Source organism: Cygnus olor, chromosome 3, assembly GCF_009769625.2.
Source record: "Cygnus olor isolate bCygOlo1 chromosome 3, bCygOlo1.pri.v2, whole genome shotgun sequence".
Lineage (NCBI taxonomy): Eukaryota > Metazoa > Chordata > Aves > Anseriformes > Anatidae > Cygnus > Cygnus olor.
The window spans coordinates 118,381,686-118,408,350 of record NC_049171.1 but is presented as its reverse complement, the minus strand read 5'-3'; the positions used below and the strand labels follow the sequence as shown (position 1 = coordinate 118,408,350).

General features: G+C 40.3%; 1 long non-coding RNA gene across 2 annotated transcripts in view; it reads right to left on the bottom strand.

Moving 5' to 3' along the window:
* Positions 1-24,950, bottom strand: part of LOC121068284 — a 106,007-nt gene extending 81,057 nt beyond the window's left edge. The window contains exons 1-3 of one of the 2 annotated variants that reach the window (XR_005818774.1): positions 23,309-24,950; positions 19,998-20,060; positions 18,529-18,633 (exon numbers count right to left, since the gene is read on the bottom strand). This is a non-coding gene — a long non-coding RNA (uncharacterized LOC121068284). The remainder of the gene's footprint in view (positions 1-18,528; positions 18,634-19,997; positions 20,061-23,308) is intronic. The other variant, XR_005818775.1, reaches the window with a different exon arrangement.
* Between the last annotated feature and the right edge of the window lie 1,715 nt (positions 24,951-26,665).

Genomic DNA, 26,665 nt, shown 5'->3' with positions numbered 1-26,665 from the left:
ACAATATTCAGTTAATTGCCTACTAAGCAATGAAACTTGAATGGTTTTACAGAATATGCAGGATTTAAATCTAAACCCAGCTATTCAAACAGGGTAACAAGATCAAGGAATAAGCTGTGAAAACGGGCAAAGACGCCACTAACCAGAGTGTAGTTTCTCTAACTTACAGCCACTATTATATGAATGAGAGACAAGTTCCAAAAGGCCAGGGATTTACAAGCTGCATGGTAGTTCATTAATCCACTGACTGCATATTAGAAAATAAATCAAACAGCTGAGAATCTGACTTAATGATTCTGTAATTGTTTGTCTCTCCAAACCATCATCATATTTAGATCAAACAGCTTTTGCTGTCATGCCACAGAAGAGGATATTCTCCCAGTTCCACATAACAGCTGGCTTTAGCAGCTTTGATGCAAAGATTTCTCTTGTGATTTATTCTTTCCATCTGATAATCATTTCTGAGCGAGAGCAGAAATATTGGCCTTCCGTCAAAGAAAGCTAACATGCAAGTGTAGCTAGCAATCTACATAATCTTTCTGAAATCATTACGGCAAGTCTGGGTCTCAAATCACCAGCCTAACTGATGCTGAGGGGGCCCAAGCTCCCGCGCCTCAACATATAACATGGCAGCTGCCATTTCTGGGAGCAGACGGGCTGACTTCTAGGATGCTGGCTGTCAGTCACAGGCTGGCTTTGGGGCACTGGTAAAGAGATTCAGTACAACCAGCTTACTGGCTGGGCTCAAAACAGACTGTCCCAAATTAATACAACTAGTTAACTGGGCTGGTTGTGTTTCACCTGGGAGAGAATGTTAGTCAGCTGAGGTAATTAGTCTGGATTTAGAAAAATGTGGGGGGGAGGGGTGACAACAGCCCAGAATTTATTTGTGAGCAAGAGCGTAGGGAGGACTACAGCTCACAGACCTTCCAGCAAATGATTCCAGCTGCTGATTCCCAGCAACATCAACACCAGATAGAAGCACATTTTATTTCTTCCTTAAGACAGGCATATTCCTGGGATCAAATACCAATTGCTCTTTAATTGCCGAGGTGGAGATTCATATCCAAGACCAAGCCAAGCTCCCACTGAATAGCATTTTACATTGGGCAGAGTGCACCAAGTCCAGGCCTGGGCATGGGGTGCAGCGGTGGAAGTTCGGGTGAGCTGAGAAGCAAGCTTCCCTATGGAAAGCGCTGAGCTTCACCAACAGCAGTGTCAGGGTACTGCAAAAAACTTAGCCTCTTCTGCACCTTAAATGTCTAAGTAATGAGAAACACCAAACCAGATCCTGATCCACTATTTCATTAATGCAGTCCCTGAAAGTCACTACCCATAGTTGCATAAGAAGTTCTTTTGGGAAAACAAAAAATTTAAAAATCTACATTATCATCTCAATATTCACAAATACCTTTTACATCTGTAAGTAGATAATTGATGCATGTGATTTATATGAACTGCAGAGTCCTCTGGCACATTTGGCTCAGGAATAGGTACTACATTTGAAAGTAAAATCAGCTTAAAGTATTATATAATTGGATGAATAATCAAAAAAAGCTCATTAAAGCATCAAAGTGTGCTGATATAGCAAAATGCTCTCCTCTGACCTTCGTTGTTTTGCACTGTCCATTTTGACTAACTGCTTCTCGCCTTCTGCAAACAGAAAAAACTCAGCATTTAAAATTATTACACACACGCACCCCCTTTGGCTATTTCTTTTATCCTTCTTTAGTGGTGCCTACACCCTGGTGAGATCTTGCAAGTTAACCCTGTGAGATTCACTGTTGTGAGAGGCGATCAGGACAAAGATGAAAGTGCTCTAGGCAGCAGTGACACAGAATGGCATTAACTCACCCTTCTATCTGTATCACAGACATAACCACCCGCGCTTTTATGGCCTGAGGTCAGTGCCCCAGACCGTCCCTTGCTTAGTCCTAGACACGGGCACAGTGCCACAGGCAGCTCCTTGAAGCAAGCACCTCCTGGCACTGCCATGCTGCTGCAGGCAGCACCTGTGCCATGTGCGGGTACCTCCCGAAGCCATCATCAAGCCTTACCAGTGCGAGCTGGCTATGCTTATATGCTGCCAAGTTACCGGCAATCAAAGCAAAGCATTAACACAGATTAATAATTTTAGGGTAGAACCTAAAATATTTAGTGCCCTGATAAGAAAACTACTGTGATTCGTACCACAGCCATCATCATCTAGATGCGTTCTTCTGTGATTTGGTGGGCTATCTAGAACCCAATTTTACCGTAGAAACAATTAAAACAAACACAGCCAAAGCTCCATCAAGCCCTGTCAACCCTCCTCCTAAAGCAAAGAGGCACTCACAACACAGCACAGCAAAAGGAGGGCAGAACAAGCATCACTAAGTAAATTCTAAGCAGAATCTGAGCACTGATGTCTATAATAGCACTCCTGGAAACTACTACAACACGAGGCATTGAGAATGCCTCAGCTCCTGACATCACACCTTACTGCAGCCCTTCCAAGCACTGCAAATACCTACAGCTGTGTCCCACACAAGCTCACCTTGCTTCCCCCCAGGGTATTGCTCAAACAGTCACCACCTGCCCATAAGCTCAGTTTTCTCTTTTTGGCTTAAGTGAGACTCAATAGTAAAAGAACTGCAAGCTCCTAGGTGATACCACTGAGTTGGAGGGGCCCAGCATGCAAGGGACAGCCAGGAGCCTGCCAGCATGCTCCTGTTTAGTGAAACTGCATCTGTCCTTAGATGAGCAGACTGAGAAACAGCACTGGTTTTCACTTATTTCCCTTGTATATTGATTTTTTTTCTTCCTTATTGTTTCTATTATATTTGTCTTCAATCTGGGTGCCAGGAGGAGAAGTTTAGGAATCAATGGTTTGATACCGGGCTCCTGCATGTAAAAGATTGTTATTACTAATGCCTTTCCAAAGCACTATGAGACTTTAACGTACACAGCTGGCCACCAAGAAACTGAACTGCCGTGGTCAAAGTTAAACACATCTTCTACTTGATTACATGAGATGACAACCTAAATGAGTACATGTAACAGCTATTATCCCGTTAGTCATAATTTCAATCAGCAGGCATCAAACATCATTAGTTGTGATAGCTTTGGGATTTTGAAATATTTTTATGAAACACATCATTTAACAGAATACTGTGAGGCGTAGTTGGAATTATGTATCAGCTTGGCTTTTGGCTTTTCCTGGTGAGGGGGGGCAGGGAGGTGAGGGATATTTACGTTAAGGAAAATGACAAAGTGAAACACTACAACAGATCTGAACAGAAAGTTAAAAATAGGAAACATAGCCACAGATCTTGGACTAGCGTAAGGTGCTAGGAGGTATTTTGTTTGTTTTTGAAGATTTTTCAAAACATAAGTAGGTTAGATTTATGATCTCTGGAGCATAGGGAGAGGGGGAAGTTAAAGTGATGTTATCATAAGAAAAATACTCCTGATCAGGTCTTTGTTATAAAGAAACCTCAGTTTATAAACAAAAATATTTGATAGGTTAAATACTAAATTTTAAGACTCAAATGTTACTAATCATTCACTTAATCATTCCCTTTGATAATATATTGTTTTTGATAGGTGTCTTACATAAGCTTAATACAAACTTCTATCAGCCTGTTAGTGTTCTGTACCAAAGCTTTAGGTGTCTGGATTCTGATCCTCACAAGCCATTAAATGTGCATTTTGCTCATTCAAACAGCTTCACTAAAGCTATTATTAATTTTTTGGACCAATGAAATAATTTTCAGATTAGAAGTGACTGCAAACAGAAACAGTAACAGCCTGTTTCATAAGAAATGCATACAGAGGAAGAAAATATTAACAAACACTTGCCTGTAGTTACTTACTGCTTACTTGTAGAGAACATATGATAGATGTTTTAGGAAGATTAATAAATTTGGCCAAGCAAGAATGCCATTAATGTAATTCAAAAATATCCCCTAGATACTCATCCACCACCATACATATCTCAGCTCTAAGAACTGGAATTGCTACTGCCTAACATATTGCACCTCTGTGAGGGACAACACAAGAGGAACTGGATGCAAAGCATTGGCGTTTGATTTAATAGCAAGTTAGGGCACAGGGAGCTCCATTTAAGGTTCCTACACAGGAACATAAAACACATAACCCTAACCGAAGAATATTAAAACCAACCAACAACTGGGTTTTGAGCCATGGTACTTCCATACTCATTTAGTTAGATACAGGAGACCTTTCTACCTAAACCGTAGCTAACTCACATTGCAAACACATCTCTTTCCCTCAGCCCTCCATTATCAACATTTGAGGGGGGGGAAAGAGAAAACAAAACCAACACTTTAACGTTCATGTTAAAGATGCACTCTTTTCAATGGTACTCAGAGAGAAAGAAAAGAAAGCAAGTTTTTCACTCAATCTCTTCACAGAGATTGATTGATTAAACTTTGATTCAGGCTTTAGACATTACCAATGCAGCTCAGGTGAAAAAGAGCTTTTCTGCAGCCGCTCTAAACAGACTTTAACATTTCATTAGCTAAAAACCCTGAAAGCCCATTAGAATCATAGAACCACCCTGACCCCCTAGCAAACCCAAAGGCATAGCACATGAAACAAAACCCCACTAAGCAGGAACCCCTCTAGCCAAGTTCTCATTCCTCATGCCCAAGAGGCAGCAGCACCTTCTAGCCCCCTTCCCAGCTCAGCCCCAAGCCCCTACCTGGCTCCTGCCCTGGCAGGGAGCACCCAGCAGGCACAGAGCTGAGCCCAGCCAGCCAAGGCACCACCAGAAGCACCCTCAGATCACTGAGGAGTGAATACAGCCAGGCAGAGGTGAGCCAGAGGTGGGTGCAATCTCATCACACACACCTCTGTGGCTCCTGGGGACATCTCAGCACAGCTGTCAGTGGGTTAGTTGTAGCTGAGGCTAATTGGAAAGGTTGGAAAGGCTGGGCAGCACCCAGGAAAACCATCAGGTCCTGGGTCTTGTTCACCTGATCATATCCTACAGCATTGTCAAGACTTTATGGTATCTTCTCTTTGCTGGGTCTAACCCAGGCTGTGTGGGGAAATCTTGTGCTGAATCCTACGTGTGTGGGGGAGAAAATGCTAGGTTTTCTGTAGGACGGTCTTTGTACCAAATGTCAGAGGAGGTGCACGATATTAATAACCAGGAATGAGCAACTGCTTTATTCCCAACTTTCACTTCAATTCAAAGTGTCCTGGACTAAAACTACCTCTCACAATGTGCTTACTACAGCCTCCTCTTAGACCCAACAGAGATTTTAAGTGTTATTTGTCTTCTACATCACCATAGACAAAGGATTTACCAACTGCCTTCAGCAAACAAAGAACAAAATCCATTGTCTGCAGGTGAAATGCAGGCTGAGGAAGATACCTTCAAGAAGCGATGAATCTAGGAAGCTGAGCATGTCCCACATACTGCTCTGTCTGCTCATCCATATGCTCAAGACTCATCAGACATTCAAAGACTCTTCCAGTGACTAATGGTGGGTAGGGAGCAATTGTCTGTATCTGAGGACTGGCATCAAGTAAGTTAACAGAAGTGATTAAACAGAAATGGAAAACGATCAATGAAGCATTGCAACAATCTTAGGGAGACCTTCACTCCTACATCCCAAATGGACTGGGCAGGACTGTGGCTAACTGAGATAACTAAGCATAGATTTATTTAATTTGCAAAGAGCTACATGTGCAAAATAACCATAAAACATATGATTTTTTGTATGCATTCTCTGCATTTTCTGTTATTTCCAACAGAAGACTATAAATAAGAAAATCTACAGGCTTTTGTGCTTTCTATTATTTCAAAACTTTCTCTGTGTATGTCACTTTTTCCCTTTCATCCCTCAATACAGAAGTCACATTTAGTGTACTGCTGGGATTTCCCATTCTTCGTTTGAAAGTATGTCATTGACCATCTCCTGAGCATGGCACAGACTTTAGACCTTGATCTGCTCTCAATAAGTCAGTGGGAGCTTTTTCAGTCCTTCAGCACAGCTCAGAAAAAATAAACCTGCCTTCCCTGAGCTATCTCAGATTAGTTTGCTCTGCCCTTACTCATGAGTAGCATTGGTACTGCTGTACTCACAGCAATTTAGGAGGAAACCCTAATGAAGATACAGGTCAATGAAAACTAAAATGGTACAGGGTTTGGGAAATGCAAGTGTCAAGCATCGTTGCTGAACTCTGTGATATACTCTTTTTAAATTCTGTCTTAGGGGAAAAAAGCTGATTCAATGTCACATCCATAAATAAGGATAGCACCTTGAACAAGAGAGACTTCTGGGGAAAGGTTTGAACATAACTTGGCACAGAACAAAAGAAAAACAAAAAAATAGGCCATAAAACCCAAATGAGTTAAAATATTATTCCTGGGCAAGAACTTATTACAAATAGGTCTTTTCAGCCCTAACAGATGCAAAGAAAGTAAATGGCTCACTGAAGCCAGGTTTCAGGTATGTAAGGTACTCATTTATATCTCCTTCTCTGGTACAAGCTCTAACTTGTTTCTGTTGATCCTGCCTCTTTCTTTCTAGACTAAGAAAAGTCAAAAAAGATGAGTAGAACTGGGTAAGTTTAACAGTTGGACTCATTTCTACATTTCTAAGCAGTTTCTTCATCTGAATGACATAACAAATTGAGAGAACAAACTGGAAATCTATCAAAAATAGACTTCATGGTATTATCCGCCAGATTGAAAAAGGCATGAAAATAGCCTGTCTCGCGACAAAAAAAAATCCTTATGTCTCATTATAAATAATACTTTATGAAATGTATTCTGAAGTAATTTTTCTATATTTAAAACAGATCTTCCTCTCCAGTGTCATGCTGAAGTCATGTCAAACAGTGATTTGACTTGAATCATATTAGAAAGCCAGCAGCAGTTTCAGTGCTTGCTGTACCCAACTAGATTTATCTGGAATCAGCAGTTCTTGATGGTACAATCTGACATTTTTGTTGCCTTCATGCTTACAGGCTAGAAAAGCCACTCAGCAAATTAATGTAATAATAAAAACAGATGAAGAGATGTTAGTGCTCCCCTAAAACACTATGGGATCACTCTCTGTTAGATATACAAGACTGAACTGGAGAAGTCTGCTCTGATTTCCATCGTTGGTTGTGGTGGGACATTTCACTTACTCTTGAAATATCTGGCTGTACACTCAGTATAACCTATGTAACCTATTAATCACCGTGTTGTTTCTTTTTAACAAAGAGACCAATTTTTGCCAATACATTACTAATCAATGTTATGGAAGTTGTCTGACTGCAGCTGCAACAACACCAAACATTTATTTATACCATCAAAATAAAGGTTCAATATCAAAGCAGGAAGCTCACCCAAAACACCCACAGGCTCTTAGATTTTATCCAATTTAATTTTGTATGCATACACATTACCACAGAACTAAGGATTTATACACTGGCTACTTGCTTTGAATGAATTACCAACAAAAAGTTCAATTTTGCTTAGAAAGTCAATGAAATTCACAGCCATGCTACTGACGCCCTGTTCTTAAAGACTGAAAGTGTTGCATTTATTTATCAAGCTTTATTGACAAAACCTCCACGCTCAAACCCAGGGCTGAAATCATTGCATGAGGATGCTAATTCACTTCAACATGTTAGAGGTTCTGCAAGGGTTCCTCATTTTACAAGTGCAACCCACTTTCTGGGTAGCACTCTTTCTGATAGTAAACCTTTCTTCCATTTACAGCTACTAAAGTCATGAAGCAAACAGAGGGAATCTGAAATTCTCCCTTCTCATTTCTGTGTGCCAGAAGTTTTAAAATAGATTGCTGACCATGTATTAAGCATAGGTATCTGCACAATTTATATGAAGGAAGATACACTTTGTACTAAGCTGAGCTATGAATAGATAACTCTCTTAAATTGAAAACAAACCAAAAAACATAGATCCAGCTGTCAAGTGGAATGTGTATTTCAGTGAAAGAAAATAAAATTCATGTGGATTAAAACATAAGAAGCTTGTGAATTGAGAAATACAATCTTATGTGCAATTAACCCTTCATCTGTTATCTGTTGTAATGATAGGCTCTATTTTCTCAGGATTTGATAGTACAAAGATAGAATTTGGCAGATCTGTTCTACTTAATTCAGAAAACAGACTTATAATTCATATCCATTGCTTTCAGGGCTATTTTTTTGGTCATATTTTTCTGGAATGGACTTTTGAGGTCAAACTGATCTCAGCTGACCTCATTGATTTAGATGCCTTAGATTCAAGTGACCTGTGACTTTTTCTGATATGTCCTAAGATCCCACTTAGCTCTTCCAGTTTTGTTTTCAAGCTGCACCAAGTTTCATTCTAGCTTGGAGACCATCTCTGTAACATAAAAATACACGATGACACCTTTAACACTTTTCACTTTTTAAAAAGAACACGAAATATCTGTACATCATTTTTTTCCAACAAGCCTTTTTTTTTTTTTTCTTTTGAGATGGACATAGCATCCAGCTCACCCTTTTAAAATGACCATTTAACATAAATACCAAACCTTACTAGCAGACATTTACTTGACATTATTTGTTGTCACTTACTGGCCATTCTAATGCCAGCTATTCACTGACATAATGAAAATTACCTCTTATCTGCATTAGGATTTCTGACACATTCTGAACACTTTGCCTAACTGCTCCATCAACTTAAAATACTCATAGGCAGTGACCAATCTTCTATACTGTTAACATGACTGAACAGTAAATGGAAAGAGGTAGAGTTAGTTGCTCACCATGAAAATGGTTATGGTGTACAAACTTAATGTGGTCTCATACTTTAAAAAAATGACAAAATTTTAGGTATGGCCTCTGTTCTCAGCTGTGATTTCCCCTTCTTTCAACGCTCACTTTGCCTCCCCTGTCTCAAGTGGGCACTGACCATGAGAGGACTACCTCTCCCTGGGAATAGGGACAGCATCTGATACGGTCTGGCTCTGACTGCCACTGGATTTCACTGAAAATAGTTCAATAGAAAGAGACAGTTTCCTGAATATGACTTTTTCATTGCAGCTTTTTCAACTGCACATCCTAATACATGCATCTTTTTTTTTTTTTCCCCATACAGGATTCTTCATCAGACTGTTGTGTACCAACAAGAGAAGGTGACAACAACCTAACCCCTGCAGAAAGCAGTCAGTATTCATATTACCATTTACAGCTGCGAAGATTTTCTTGGCAGAAAGGGTATGAAACTTAAGGTAATCTGGGCTGAGCATAGGGAAGGGGTGAAGGGACTCCTCATGTATGAGAAGCATCTGTAATTTTGATGCAAACCACCAGGAGCTGTACGCCTACTTATAAGAGATAACCTGTGTTGAATGATAAAAAGCCATTACAAGAAGCTGGACAGATATAACAGGCAGAGATAGATTAATAGATTTCTATGTGAGCCTAATTGATTTTGGGCATGTACTCCACGAACTCTTCAGTAATGATTTATCTTAATTTGGTGGGTATAATACTGAGTTCAATCAGCTCCTCACAGAGCCATCCATCAAACATATCATCAGTGAAGAGAAGTGCTGCCTTCTCTCTCAATTTTATCTTTCCTTTCTCTTTCATATCTGACTTAACAAACAAAGCAAGAGACCATTTTTCTTGTAGAAATAAATAAATCGCTGCTGGTTATTGAAGCATTTCTAGGTCAGGGAACCCACCAGTGTACATAAGAATTGATTTTTTTCCCTGAACCATGAATTTTCCCTTGATCTGGGTTTATGGCTACACACCAGCCAAGAAATTTAGGGAAGGCATGAAGAAAGGAATGGTTCAGGCAGCTGGGCAGGACTGTTAACAACTTCACTCCTTGCGCCCAGGCATGCACCCCAACAAGTTCCACACTGTTTACAGAAAGTCATCAGCATTTTCAGTGCCCCCAGTCTGCCAGTGCTGCCAGTCTGCGGTGAGACCCAGCACAGTCACACACTCAGCTGGTCATGCCTAAGCCAACTGCACCGCTGACAATGCACCTCCCACCCGCTGCAGCTCCAGCTCTGCTCAGCCTTTGCACACTGCGAAGGGAGAGCTAATGCTGTATTTAAACTGCTGATGATAAAGCTTAAACAATCTTTTCTGCTGTGGCTATTTTTGTGCGAGGAACATTTTCTTTAAGGATTTATACTCGGTGCTTTAACAGGGCTCATCATTCTAGTAATGAACAAAACAGGAGAGACAGCTATTAATAAGAGGAGAACGCCTGAGTGCCTCCAGCACGCTCTGTCTGCCTCCAAGTAGAAGAGCCCCGGAAAGCAAGCCCCGGGCTTGGGCCATCTTCATTTCCCTGTGGGAGAAAGTGCTGCGGCAGACTACAGAGCAGTGCCTGTGCGGGGTCCCTTGCAGACATTTTCCCCAGCATTACCAGCAGCGCGGCACTGGGCTTTGCTCCTGGGGCTCCAGGCTTCAGTTTCCAGTTTAGCCCTGCTTAAAACCTACCCCAACACACCTAGCTGCCTATTGCAACAGCGGGGACCTACGCTTTCCTTCCAGTAGCATCCTGCTTCTCGCCTAAGATTGGTTTTCGCAGGTAGAGGGAAGTTTGTATAATCTCTACTGCTTTCTCTCAGGCTAAGCAGCAAGAGACAGACTTCATCAGGGCACGCGAAGTGTGGGGAGAACAAACGTGTGCAACACGTTAAGGAGGGGATAGAGGGGAATCATCAGTAAGCTTCAGCCAGGACTAAAATGACCTCAAACATTAAATGATAACAAAGGAGGATGGAATAAAAGCATAACAGTCAGGCATCAATTTGAAAAATAAATATCATATTATGACCCCTTTTTTGAGTGCCTATTTTTTCTAACTTTATTACAAATCCTGAGAAACTGCAATGCAGTTCTTTCAAATCTTATTTAAGAAAAGAATGGACAGCAGTATTTGCTTTTACATGTGTAAGCTCATTGAAATGGGCACCTCTCATATTTATGAAATTCTCAGCTTTTTTGATGACATTTAAATAACATTGAACTCCATCAGGCAGAAAGCACACCATAATTTTGGCAACATTTTCTCAACTTCTTCCCTTGTTTTTCATCATTTTTAGCTAAGCAGACCAGGATGCAGATGATATGTATGATAAACCCAATTTGGACAATCACAGTCCCACACCTGCTTCCTGAGGGAAGCACAGACTCCCAGAAAGGCTGAGGTGTGAAGGCACCTCTGGACATCATCTAGGCCAGCTGCCTGCTCAGTGCAGGGCCAGTTAAAGCAGGTCGCTGAGGGCTGGGTTTTGAATATTTCCAAGGATGGAGACTTCACAACATCTCTGGACAGCCTGTTCCAGTGTTTGACCATTCTCAAAGTAAAAAAGCAAAAAAAAAACAAAACAAAACAAAAAAAAAAAACCCTATTGATTGGAATTCCCTGAAAATCCATTTATGTACACTCCCTCTCACCCTGTCAAGATTTTGCATTCAGAGCAACACAGGGCAGGAAAGGAAAAATCTCTTCCTCTTTTTTCTCCTCAGGATGATTTTATTTTAGCAACCCTTAGCTGCAGGTGTAACTGTCAGTGAAGTCAGAAGTCATACTGCCAGTCCCTATGTTTAATCTACAAAACTGTAATGCGACATGATTAGTTAAAATGAAATACAGTCCCCAAGTAATTGAGATGGATTCAAATTTAATTCATCTTTTGCAAGAGAGCTGGGAAAGTTGATAGGAAAAATGCAATTTTTCATACATAAAACACCTCCCAGTAACAGAGAGCCCTTTTTTGGAGGGGGAAAAATGACCTAAACTGAAAGGAAATACCTCACTACCATGAGAAACCTGTTCCTTCATGAATATATGAACAGTATAGAAATTAAATTAGTATATACCCCAGTTATGATCATCCAAAGAGTTCATTACAGAAACTATGCCATGTGTAATGCTATGTGACTTAGATGACCAGATGTTTTCCTCTAATGGAGATAATCCATGGAGAATAATTGCCTGTAATCTGCAATTTTGTCCAGACGAATACATACAACAATTTCAAAAGGCCAAACACCACTGTCAAAAACTGTGATCTATAAAAAATTCAAAAAATCATATACTCAACTGTTTCCATAAGGCTATTACCATGAATTGCTCATCTAACTCTCTCCTGTACGTGTGGTGGTCCCCAGCTACATGGTGTTCTGGTAGGATGCTACAAATAGGCAGTAAAATATCAGTTTCATTCACCATATAAAATCTGCTATTAAAAAAGATGGTTTCTGTCTTCTATTTTATGAATATTTAAAAACTGTAAGTGTATTTTTTATGGTCTTCATCATTAGATATTACAATTCCCTTAGTGTTCAATGTGCTGATTTATCTCTACTGAAACCAATAATAGGTAACAGAAAAGACCCCACAGCACTATTAATTACCATAGGTGTTAATTAGACGTTACCCATGGGAACAAGACAGGTGGCAAAATGAGCAGTGGCAAGACAGACAGGTATTGCTGAGGAGCTCACACTGTCCTAGAAAGATAGATGATACATGCTATCCATGTAAACTGGTAAGAAATGACCTTCTTTGTCATAGAAGACACATTGTGGTAAGAAATGTTAATGATGAGACAGATATCTGAAAGTAAAATACAGCAGAAATAGAAAAACAAAGAAACAAGCAAGTATTTCTGCAGCTCAATGGAGACCATTAATTGAAATAGATGAAACATCCCAACTGAAGAAAAGAACAGCATCTGCAAAAAGTGATGATGATTGCCATTTTGAAAGACAGCTAGTTGGCTTCCCACAGCTCTCGTTCCATTTTGTTAATTGTCTCCCAGCAGTAAAGAATGATAACGTGTCAAAGGTTTCTCATGCCCCCCACCTTTTAATTGCTATTTTATTTTCAAATAATTGTTAGATGCAGAGCCTAGTTACGCATTTAATATTAACCACTCAGCAGAGAAAAAAAAAAACAACACCTGGGGGAGTGGGGAACAAAGCCCCTGTTCCTTCCAGGCTGCTGCCCACAGCGGCAGACTGCAGGCCTGGCCCTCAGCATGGGCAGGATGGTGCTGGCCGCCGGTCAGGCGAGCTCCGCCAGCACAGCACACGTGGCTGGCTGCATCCCAAGCCCTCTTTCCTTGGATGCACACCTTAAGCTAGAGGTCAAGTGCAATGGAACAATTTCAGGAATTTGTTAAATGTTGAAGAGCTCTTAAGGATCAAAATTTTCCTTTCAGAGTTTTTTCTTAGGATTTGGCCCAGTCCTAAAGAAACCAAAGACAGAAACAACAATAATAAAAATTTCACTGCACTTTTTCTGCAGGTGTGTGGATAGATGAGAAAGTAATTCATGGTATGTGTTTTAGAAGTAACCCTTGCTCAGTTCAACAACCACATCCATCTCATCTCTCACCAAATGTCTCTTTAAGAAGGGATTTCTTTTCTATTTTAACAAAGCTTCTCTTTGTTAAAAGCACTCACGTCCTTTGGTTCCCTGCTCATTCTGGGTACTCCTGTATTACCTGAGGTTTCCTGCATTCCTAACTTTTAGTGGTGGAAAGGAGATTGTAGAGGAAACTATTTCTGAGTGGAAGGTTCTTCAGTGAAAGATTAATTTCAGTTGACATTTGATCACTGTTATGTTATCAGATGTCATCATGAAATTACCTCTGTGGCATTTACACGTTTTCAATCAATTGCAGGAATTGTTATCGGTGTGCATACTCTTATTATGTGACATGAAAAACAAAGAAGTTCAGAAAACTGTTGTTATAGCCATCAAGATATCTGGACAATTAAAGTAGGAGAGGAAACAATTACAGACACAGATTATTTCAATTAATCCCAGTCAAAGGAGTAAATGAGATTAATATATTTTAAAAAATATATTAAAAAGTAATTATTAGATACCAAAAGTAAATTCAAAAAATATTTTTTTTTGTAAAACCAATCCCTCAACTATTTATTTCAGCAGGGTTGACAAAAACTAATTTTTTTCTTTTTTTACAACTGTTGATTGTATTCTATGAAGTGATATGTATGTATTAGTGTTAAAAAAAAAAGATTAAAACAGTCTTTAAAAAAGTCTTTTCAAAGATTTTCATTGCTCTGTTATGTAGGCAGTTGTAACTGAAGAAAAAGGCAATTAAGGAAAAATTCCCTTGATACAGATTTTCTGAATCTTGCTAATGATGCTGTTCCTGAAAACTTACATTTATTTGAATGGATTTTTTATACCAGTTTGTAACTGAGATACTGTACATTTCAACTAAAAATATAACGAGGCAATTCTACTGGGTCACCAAGTCATTCAACGTGGCTAAAATTTTCAAATGTAATGCTAACATGCTATGTAGAGAAGTTATGTCAGACTTTAATGAGATTATTGGAAGGCTGACATGCTATGATGTGAGTTAGGTGAAGAATATTTCAAATGAGAAAGGCAGGTTTTTTACTTCTTTGTGGAACTGTGCACTTGGGTTTGCAGAAATAAAATGAAACAATTTAATGGAGATCCAGTATGTCATAGAAGTATTCAACAACTATTCATAAATTAAAAACAAACAAAAAAACCTCATTTGGCATGGTTGAATTTATGGCCATGTGCATATGCAGACATCCCAGATTTTGCTCTTACGTCTCCTAAAATGTCTTCTGCAGTCATGCAGCATTTTGTAAGAAAGCATGTTGATACAGGGGAGCTGCACTAACCCAAACGTTGTTAATTTGCACTATTCAGCTAAGGGCTGTGCTGCAGCTGCTTCTGGTCTTCCTTTTTTGCAAGACATTGCCTTGAGTGCATGTGCTAAAGTTAGCTTTTCTTGTACTCTGTCCTAGAGACCACAGTAGAGTAATGCAGCTCCTGACACAAGGCGTAAATTGAAACAGATCTAGCAAATACTTCCTGTGACAGCATAAATCCCCAAAGCAGAACCTGACTGCATCTCTTGGGTGATAGTATTGTAATATACAGCAGGAAAAGCCTGTATCATTTTCCCCTGCTGCTGTCATTCTGGCACACCTACTAGCAATCCTCTCACGAAGAAATAGAGGGAAAAGCAGTTTTCAGTGCCAAACCATTATAAGGGCATTCTTACTTCCTATGGAAATAGGCTGAGGACTATGAGAGTGCTCCTCCCTCCTGGCCATCCAATTACCATGACATCAGCCTCTGCTAGTAAATATATAGAAACAAGGAAGAGCAAAGAAAATACAATTCCCTTGGACTCCTTGCAATAAAATTCGTCTCCTAACCACAAACCCAGGAGTTTCTTTGTTTCATATTCACTAATATGGCAGATGAAACTCAAGTGATAGTTACAAGGTAGCTACCAAATACATGTTTAAGCAAAGTAAGGCATTTGCTTCCTACCTTATTTGTTTGGCTAAGGAAGCATCACATTTGAGAGAAAAGCAAGGAAGGCCAAGTTAGTTTTCCATTGCAGAATATTAAACCACATCTTTATGCCTACAATCACCTAGGCTTGGCTGGGCTAATATGTAATTAAGCAACCAAACTTGGCAGTTATTTGTAAATAAATTCTAGTGTGCTCCAGAAACTTTCTCCATATTCTAGGGAAGGTAAGGATTTCCACATTAGTCCTAATGATTGCTTTCAAGTTTTTCTGGATAATTCATTTCTGCTGGGCCAGAAAGCTGCTGATCAGTTGAAGACTCTACAGTGCATCTTGACAGACATGTAAAAGTCTATAAAATATTTCTTCTATTACCTGCCAATGTTGTTTAGGTTTTCTGCAAGGTTTATAACACAGTTCTTTGTGCCAATTTATTTATATTATATTCCAATATACCTTGAAAATCAGAGCAAATAGAAATAAATGAAGAAAGCATGGAGTGCAAGGATATGTTGCTCCAGACTATCTGTCTCCATGGCTTCATCTTCGTATGAGCACAGAAACAATATGGGTTGGATGTAAAGAAACTGAAAAAACATCGGACTTAAGCAAAACAAATTACTGTATTATTGAATAACCTGAAGAACAAACAATACATGTGCAGTTCAGAGAGCAATCTAGAACTTTACAGAGATCTTATATAAATCTATGATTATATATTATATTATTATTACTATATTGTGATTATATTGCACCTCCAAAATATTTTAAGCTGACCACAGCCATGTAATATCTTATAAAAATCTCACATTAATCTCTCCAATTTTATTCTCCGAATTTTGAAGAAAAGCCCCTCCTTCCACCCAGCAAAGAGAGCTGAAGGAACATTAAATGGAAATCTCCAGCTCTTATATTTGAGGTATAAAGCTCACCACTTAAACTCTGTTTCATAGATTCTTGTACATTTATCGCAGTTATCACAGGATTTCTATGACAACAATACTAACAACTGCTCTTTGAACACTGTTGCTGCACAACGCGTTTACCCATGCTTCAAATGACAAAATCATTATGCTGATTCCCATAAATTATTTTTTGAGTGAAAATGTGCTTGTTGCGATGCTTCATTAAGAAGAGGGACTATCACTGAAACACGTAAAAAGAACTAAAATCTGGGGAATCTGAATACAGAAACAAATGCTTGAGTTCATGGTGATGTCAGTGTTTTTCTCTCTCTTTCCCTCCTCATGGTGTGAGTGAAAGATATCTTTGGTGAGGAGAGTAGGTCCTAAAAGAGTAGTTTTGACAAGCTGGATGGTAGCAGTGAGACCACGGCTGGCCTTCTGGATAAGCACAGCTACATCAGCTAAGAAATGAGCTAGAGCACAAACAACTGTGACTCAGAAGAATTAATTCTCTGGACATTTCTTACTGCGTTTGAGCCATTTATAAGCAAGCAAGCAAGCAAACAAATAATAAATAAACAGATCAAACAGCTTCCACTGAGACATTCTGGTGCACTACCAATCCCATGCTCAGAGTTGTTACATCTTACCATTGTTAAAATGATTGGTTCCACAGGAGTGCAACTAATCAGAGCTTATTGAAACACATTCCTGCCTCCTCCTCCTCTCCTATAGAAGATCATTAGGCATTGGCTGTTTTGGGCTAAGGTATGTAGCTCTAGGAAGCCCAAAGTGCAGCTGAAGTTGCCATCATGGAGAAATTACCAAGGCAGACTTAGAGAACAGAAGTCTCCCTTGTCTTTTACTCTGTAGTAGCTGGGCTGCATAAACAGTCATATCATTTAAGAAGGTTCCCTACAGCTGAAAATTTCAGTGGAGAAGGTGAAGGATGTATAAAGCACTCATAAAGCCTGCATTATTACCTACCACTAATAGGTAGAGTTTTCTATGTGCCAGCTTTGTAAATTATCCTATGAAATAGGACCAAACATGCCACAAGATGCATTAACCTCCTCGGTTTTTTCATACAGTGTGAATGGGAAGAGAATACACAAATGTCTGCCACTAGTAGAGAAGCACGAATAGGTGCTAAACCTCTTTCTAAGCGTGTTTGATTTCATGTTTGCCCATTTATTTACAATTAGCAATAACGGTGCCATTGGATAGCTATTACATTTTTCTTTCATGAGTCTGAAAGCTTTGTAGAGCTTTTTAGAGGCGTCAAACATATTTTAAATATCCCTTTTTGAACACTCTGCTAAGGAACGCCAGAGGAGTGGCCACAAAGGAAGTCTGAAGGCTCATAGCAATAACCTCTGCGTGGTATGGGTCGCTGGCATGGGAGCAATGTGCCCGTGAGCTGCAGACATGCCTGTGGCACCAGGAGCCTGGGGAAGTGGGGCTGGCAGAAAAGCCAGGCTGGGCAGCATTGGCATAAATAACTCTCTGCCAAATGAGGCATTTAAATCAGATTTCCTGAACTCCAGTGCAATGCTTTAACCACAAGAGCATTCTCTAACACGATTAGCACTTAATTTAAAAATGCCCTCTTCTGCTTGATACTTAACTCTCTCAAAAATTAAGAGCCCAGGAGCTCAAAAATTCCCCCAAAGAGCACTGCCAGATTTCTCCCTCTTGCAGGCGCCTATCGGTCCTGTGGCACCTCTCAATCCCTCTGCCATGGTGACAGCCATGTGCGCTATCAAAAGATGGGGGCAAAGTCCTTTAAATGAATCATCCCACAAAAGCCTATTTTCTTTTTTTTTTTTTTTTTCTGAAATAGGAATGAGTTGAAAGTAGCCTCCCTTGTTTGCAGCAATGCCTGTTTCCATGGTACCCAGAGCAGCAGCTGATGGCCTTGTTATCACAAGAACTCTAATAAATTTCAGCAGATTGCTGGGAATTGCCTCTTTCTTTTTTTTATTCCTTTTATCTTCCCTTCCCTTCCCTTCCCTTCCCTTCCCTTCCCTTCCCTTCCCTTCCCTTCCCTCTTCCTTTTCTCTTCTTCTTTATATTATTTTTTTTTACCCAGATACCCTTCCAATCCTGAAACCCAAAAGATGGTCCAAATGCCTATAACGAAGTTCAACTCTTCATAGCATGGACAGACTGGATGGGACTTTTTAAATCAACAAATAGAACATATATCCCTCAGAGAGAGAGAGAGAAAGGGAGAGAGAAACTATCGATTCTTCCTAGGTATCATGGATTTGACAGAGCTCTAAACATGATTGTTTGATGAATCCTACCTGAGCAGCATCTGTCTCACACCCGTGAACAGCAACTGTGGATGGCCTTGGAGAACATCTGCCTTTAATGGTGCTCTCAGCAAGGTGATACACTGATGTGCTGCCCTGGGAATTTTTGAAACGAGATTAATGAACACGAGCATTTTACACTCAAATATACTTTTCATCACTCTGATACTCATTTCTGTAATACCTCATGAATATGTAAAAGTGTATTTTACTTCTACTTCAGATCTTTCAGGCTCAGTGGGCTTTAGATGCCTTTTGTTTCTAAAGTATTGATTCTGTGATTAACACTTTGATTTTATGTACAATTATAACTGATTGAATACTGTTTACAAAACTGTGAAAAGCAATCTTTTGCTTCTAGGAAGAAAACTAGCTCTTCACAGATTCCAAGGTAACAGAAAAAAAATGTACATTATGCATTGTGCTATGTTAATTATCCCGATGTCAGCCTGTAATATGCTGGCCTGTAATGAAAGACATTCATTTATCCCTGTAGTAACAATCACATTTCAAAACTGAGGAGAAAACAGATAGTGATAGTCAAACGCCTGTAAGAAAAAATCAGGGGAAGCAGTACTAAGCAGTGCATTTGAGAATTCAGTACTAATGCAAGACTTTGCATTAAGTTTTAAGTACATTTGTCAGAGATGTCCTTAATGTTGAGCAGTACCAAGTTACATTAAAGGGTATCAATAAACATTGGGCCTGAGCCAGTTTATTTATTTTCAGGTTGCCATCAAATGCACAGTATTACATGGATAAACCATGCAGCAAAGCTGCCATCAAATTTACTTCCTTTGCCATGGCACAGGAAACAGTGCTTCCCCATGGCCCGTTCTCAGATCAGTACCTGTTGCTGCATCTGCTCCACTCTGTGCCCCCAATACCTTGTGGATATGTCTCGTGACCCAAACTTGGCAAATAACTGCTCCTCAGGTCTCATCTAGCCATTGTTTCCTGAAATTTGTTTGACTCCCTAACTCTTAGTGTCCCTGTATTTAACAGTTTGTTTGCATTCAAGGAGTCTCTGTGAATGAATTGCTGACTGCCATCTACCTCCTGCCCTTCCCATCTGGCCAAAATGTGTTACAGGTGAAAAACACAAGGCATTTTTATTGAAAAGACATCCCAGATCCTTCTTCATGCACTTGGGGTACTGCATAACCACATAACAAAATATGAGTCTCCCCCCAAAGAACTTGTCATTCAGTTAATGAATAATAAAAATAATAGATCCTGTAGAATGATCCTAAAAACATGTCTTCTTGGTATACTGTGAAAAATAAAACTCAAAAGCCTCAACAGAATTTCAAAGAGAACAACTGTTTTTTCCCATGTTTAGGTATTAACATTTCTGCACATAAAATAACTCCGCTGGAAGTGATTCTCCTACAGTTAACTAAATAGAAAAATATACAGAAGGAAAACTACATGAGCTTAACCAAAGCATCAACCTTTACCTCAAGGGAAACAGCCTTTTCTTTGGGAGCCATGGGAAGGAATATGTGGACGTGGAAGAAAAGCTATGTTGACACGGAAAAAAGATTGCAAAGTTAGACCACTGTTCTTTGGCAACAATAACTGAATCACCAGAGGTACTGACAGATCATTTCAACATGAGAAATAATGTCAAATAAATATTATGGAAGAGTTTCCTTGGTGTTTTAGGAGACACTGCTGTAACATATCTGTATTATCACCAAGAGGTTCAAAATTCACTCTGGCACCCTAGCCTATACCGTATGGTTTGTATTATCATTTCTCAAGGAGCTGCATACACATTCTGCAGAGGCACAGGGAGTATATTAACAGAAAATACCACACCAGCAATCTCCATTTCATTCAGAAAGTGCTTAATAAAATGACTAAGATTATTCCTGTTTAGCACATCATTGTAATTCATTTTACAGCCATAATATTCTCAGGTTCAGACATTAAAAGGGCAATAAAAATGCTTAGGAAGTATTCTCTCCAGTTAATAAGCACGATGCAATTCACCAAACTTACTTCAACTTCTGGGGAACCGCCAAGAATGTTAATAAAGTAAAGGGGTTGAGAAGTCTATTAATTTTGGAAGCCGTAGTTTATATTCAGAGACTCTCTAGAAACAGTTGCCTAGACAAAAAACTCAACGACTGGTATGTTGCACTGTTTCCAGCACTCCAATAGTTTTCCTTCCGCTCCCTGCCCTTGTATGAACTTTTTCCCCTCAGATACAGAGCCTTCTGCACACCATTATGAGACCGCGTCCTGCCTGCAGCCACTGGGGGGTACAAGCAAACACACCACTTCCAAAGCATTTGTCTCCACACATAAGGAAGGGATGAGCAAGCAGCCTCCTCCAAGGCCTTGTTTTTTTTTCTTTTTCTGGGAAATCCTTGACAGACTCATGCAGGGGTAAAAATCCCTCTTTTGAGCCATGTAAAAGTTTCCCCCTGCTCACTGAGCTGCAGCTCCACATTACGGATTTTTTGGTCTTCAAAAACAATTTTTCGGGCTTCTATTCATTTGACAGACCGGAGGCTTGAAACAACCAAGGGATTAGTATTTGTTTTGTCTTAACAGACTGCAAAAGAAACATTTTGCCAGTGTAGCAGCACATCATTCACTACAGGCTTCTCCATCCTCCAGGGAGTGACACAGCGCTGCTGCCACCAGCCAGGACATGCTGCCATATTTCTCATAACACTTTCACTACTACCTGAGCAGGATTACTTCTAACACCTCATTTGCCATGCAGCACAGCCCTTACACTCCCAACTGAAAGTATCACAGCCATCCTGTTGATCTGTGCTTAGCTGAAGAACACAAAGCAGTATTGTCTGTCCCACTTTGTCACATTGCTCACTGTTCCCTGGTGCCACAATGGCTTTAGATGAAACCTACTCCATATAGTTTGCCCTGCAAATATATACATTGAATTATAAGAGTAAAGGGTATTAAATATTGTTGAGGGAGTATTAAGCTGCTCAAAAAAAAATGTCATTCTACACAATTTCTTTGTGTTTCACACAGGGAAATTATTAGGTATTTCACGTCAAAGAGCAAAACGTTTCAATCTTCCACAAGATAATAGTAATAAGATCTGATAACAACCGTAATTTGTGTATTAGAATAGATCAAAAGAGCTGTTTTGAAGGTGTGATAGAGGCTGATATGCAATGGCAGATGTGTGACATTTTGTAAGCCTGCGACACAGCTGATTGTTCTGCATTGCAGTTGCTATGGCCAGGACTCTTTCAGCTGCTAAGGCACTACTTGATCATTGACATAAGGAACGTATTTCTTGAATGGTGGCTAACATTTAAGGGCATAAAATGACTCTAAGAGAGTCTGCAGGATTTGGGGCAGAGTGAGAGAGCAGATAAAATGGTGAGAGCATGTGAGTTCCACCAGCGACCATGCCTGATATGGCTGGTAGCTATGCCACCGCCAACAGAACCACAAGCTTGGCTTTAACCATGGAGATCTCAAGATGGCGGACAGGAAGCCTGGCTGGCTCAGTGGGGGGTTAGGGATGAAGGGAAAAAGGATGACAGTAAGTCGTAAATAACTGTAAATTCTCCCCATCTCTCCTGCCTGTACATCTTTTTTTTTTTTTTTTTTTTTTTTTTTTTTTTTTCTCTCTTGTGAGGATTGGAGAAATCTTTGCTGCTTCCTACAGCTGCATGAAATTTTGCTGCCGTGCTACCTGTGTGACACTGAGTTAACTGAGTGTGTGTTGGATGGATCCTGTGCAGGCAATAGGGCTACTAATTCCTGTGGTGCATGTCCAGTTTCCAACCTGTACACGCTCTTTTCCTGGGATAAACTAGTTCCCACACCTATAACCCTAAACCAGAATAAATGTTTGAAACAGAGGATGTTAGTTATCTGTGTTCGAAGTGTTCTGCTTCTCATCATACATATTTAATCCCAACATACTACTGCATACAACTGACGTGATTTATGAGGATGATCTAGCAGCTAATGTTTGTATTTTGAAATTGTATTTTATGAATTAGATTTCTCATATGCTTCACATTTACTTGTTTATATATCCTCCAAAACCCTTTCCACGCTTTTTTTTGGTCTGTAGTACAGATCTACTTACATGTATATTATTACACATAATTGTATATAATTATAATATACAACATACAAGGAATGCAAGGTTCATGGTCAATTTGAAAGATCAAAAGCAAGACTTACATTCTCCTGGCTGAAAGTGACTTATGAAAGAGTTAATTACTCCTCTTTATCTCTGACTTACCTCTTACAGCTTTCTGCCAAGCTACAAGAGATCTGAAAGGATTTTGCTTTTCAGTGCTGGCCATAGAATGGCACAGCAGAATATTAAAAGCTCAAATACTGTGTGAAAGGCTAGGAGTTATTGCTGCTATTTATAAAGTAGCGGGAACAAGTCCTGCTTTCAATTACATCTGAAGTTACTCCACTGAGTGTGATCCACAATTGCCCTGCATAATATATACATTTAAACCTACACAAGTGGGTTAGAAAACACCCCTGGTCTGCTCAGCACACATTTCAGCTAGACATGACACTGAGAAAGAGCCACAGGAGAGCCACTTGTTCCTAAAAAAGATTCTTTAGGCTAATGGAAAAATATTATCTATAAACCTTACGTGTATTTGAGGAGAGCTGGAGGGGAAAAATAAACTGAATTTCTAACGCATCCTGTCATGGCACCTGGTTGCAGTTTTCGTCGGGGTTAAAGGGAAGTCCTTGGTTTCTGATGAAAACAGAGCAAAGTGGAGGAAAAAATAAGTACCTGTTGCTGGGTGGCTCCATTGGGGAGAGGAAGGCGACATCTTGTCAGCTGTGGGGACAGGGTGGGCAGAAGCAGTGTCCTCGCTCTGTGCTGCCCCCAGCAGCTTGCCTCGGGCCTGCGCCACGTGCAGGTGTCCGGGCGGCGGCTGCAGGGCTCCCTGAGGATGGGTTCCGTCCAGTTCCGCCCAGTTCTGTCCGGTTCCAGGAAGTTCCAGAAGGTTCCAGCTGGGTGCGGGCAGTTCCAGATGGTTGTTGGTGATTCCAGAGGGTTCTGGTGGGTTCTGTGCCCCTCAGTGACAAGGGAACTTGACTTTTATGGCTGTCTGAGGGCCCTGTGTACTCTCATGGGAGGGAAACAGTTTTTGTGGGATGTGCTATGAGAAGATCTGATGCTTCCTGCATGCAGGAAAAAATACAGCGTTGATTTAGTTTTTTTAAATATTCTCACAAGTAAGCTTTGAAGGGTGGTGGAGATTTGTATCCGCTGTTCTCAGCAGCTTAATAACGTGACCTTTTCAGCTGCATGTCAAAGACCCACCATTGTCACTGCATCTCCCACATCTTTCCTCAGGGAACTGCTCAGCATTATGTCAATGAGTTTTGCAGTGACCTTCCATAAGCTATTTGGGATGGGCAAATCCAGAAGCCCTTCTCTCTCCTCCTGCTCCCAGACAGCTCACCTCGCAGCCCTTCACCCTTGTTTCCCCCCATTGCTGCGGGGCCAAACCCATGGCTGCAAGCGAGGCCGCCTGGCATCGACAGGCAACGCCGACTGTGAGCCCAGGAAGGCTAACAAGGAAGCCAGCAGCCTCCCGGGGCAGAGCTAACAAGCGAGGAGACCCTCCTGGCAGGAGGAAGGAGAGGGCAAGGTGGCTGCTGAGGTTACGTGGGTAGCCTCTGTGCCCTGACACCCAGGGCAGCAGCAGAACAGGGGCAATGAAGAGTTCTGCAAGCATGTAAGCAGGACCAAATACAGCCAAGCCTCTTTACATCGAGTGTGTGGTGCTTCAGCAGGCATAGATTCCAGTGTAGCTCACAGCATTAGGTAACATGATAAGATTTCCACTGGGCTGAAATGTTTTTGCATTATCTAATTTGGTGTGGCTTAATAAATAAGATAGATAGAGCAGTACAGGATGCTATAATGCAATCATGTTGCATTAACATATCATAACTAACGATTTTTATCAACCCTGCAGGAAAAGAAACAGTGTTGAAATTAAGTTGCACTCCCAGCATTGCCTACTCTTCCCCATCCCCCCTGCAAAAATGCAAAGTCCTTCTTGTGCCAAGAGAAATGTTGTCAAATAAGTCCACACATCTATGTGCCTGGTAGTGCAGATTAGTTTCCCAGCAATAAGACCATGGATTTCACAAAAAGTATTATGGCTTTTAATGTGATAGGTTACCAACAACGCAGCACTGAAATCATAAATACTAGAGTAGAGGGAACTGCTTGCAACGGGGAGTTTAATGGATTCATTTGGCCTCTTTGTTTTTCTTTGTTAATTCTTCATGATCTGATTTGAGCAAATCCTACTTATTTGACCACTAATTCATACGAAGGCATTTCTATCTATAGATGGCTTGCAAATTATGCACTGCTACTGCTGTTTCACAGTGTAAACAGTCACATAAATTATATACTATGAGCTCTATTTCCTGATTGAAGATGTACACACACACAAAAAAAGATGAAGTGCACAAGAAGTGTTATATCACTTGTGACAAGACTAATGACCGTCATCACAGTAAGAATCCTTATTTCACTGCATTTCTGCTTATGTATGCACATACTCTTAGTGCAAATGGGCTTTCCCACCTGTACAGCTGCAGACCTCGAGAATGATCCAGCTTTTGAGACAATTCCTTTTAAATGACATGGAATTACTGGCATAGGAAAGAGCTCCAGGATATGCCCTAGCTTCAACTTTGTTAAAACAACAACTGAAACTTAACACAGGAACTTTACATTCTCTCAGGGTAAGTACAAAGGGACACTGAGGAGTGTTTAAAGGCATGTCTCTACCTCCCAGCATTTGGATTCATTGTTTAGATATATTGCCCTGCTTCACAGGGAAGATGGTTTAGAACAGAAGAGCAAGGCTGAGGACCCTGCTGGAAGTGGGGGCATGGGTAGGTAACAGCAGTTTTCCTGTGTTCTGCCAAGGGGCAGCTGGAACAGCTCACAGTAGCTTCCCAAATGGCAAGTTTTTGGAGCATTGCCTTCAAATAATATTAAAATTGCAAATACAATGTGAAGTTTATGGCTACAGAATAAGTTCTACTCCATTAAAATAATAAACAAAACTGACAGGATATTAAACTGACTTTCCATAAAAACAGTTCCCTCTGGTCTCCTGTGCAGGTTCCTCATCTCAGAGCTTGATTAGCCATTGCTTTTGAGAGCAACCCACAGCTAAGAGCTAGTCCAGGGAGAACAGCAGGCAGTCCAATCCAATTTCACCCTGAAATGTTTTTATTGGGTTTGTTTTGTTTTTTCAACATTGCCAAACTCACATGACTTCAACACAAAACTGAAAACATGTTTTAATGCAAGGCAGGTTTTAATCTATAAGAGTTTTTTTTAATCTATGAGTAAGAAAACTGGTAAGAGCAAAAAGCCACAAAATCAAATACCAGAGGTCAAATGCAACCCAAAAAGGATTGAAACAGTCAACCTGCTGATCCCCTGTAAATGATAAATTATTCTTAGCTCATCTACAATAATTTAAAAGCCCATCTCCTGCCTAAGCTTGCAACTGGTGGCTATAATGAATACTTCCCAGAGCAAATATTCCTCTTCTTAGACCCCACTGTTTACAAATCCCATGGCTTGGATGTTAAGGTATCTCCACACTCATTCACTGGATCTACCATAGTTCTCTGGCCCTGACTTAGTGGAAGGATGATTCATACTACAAAGGCAACCATATGATAAAGAACATAGGGAACCTTGTAAAACACTGGGTACAGTCTTGTACCTGATTGCCTTTGATCTCTGTGGGACTCTTCCAGGTGTTAATGTCAGGTAAATGAGAAATACTAAGTACATCAACACAGTTATGTTGTGAAACTTAGGCAGTGCCTGCATTAGTGAAACTGCCTTTCAAGAGCTGAGATAGTTGCTTTGACATCTTAGACACACTAGGCAGTTAAACTACATCCCACGCATCTCATGATTAAAGTTGTGCCTCTCGCACCATCAGTCATCATAGTTTGTCCCACAGAGCCCTTGTGGTCAGGAGGAATAGTTACTGAAATATATTCCCCATGTGCATTCATGCATGCCTCTGCATGCTGATGCCATGCTTTTGTCTCTCGCTGTATGAGAATAGATACTTACGTAGAAAAGAAA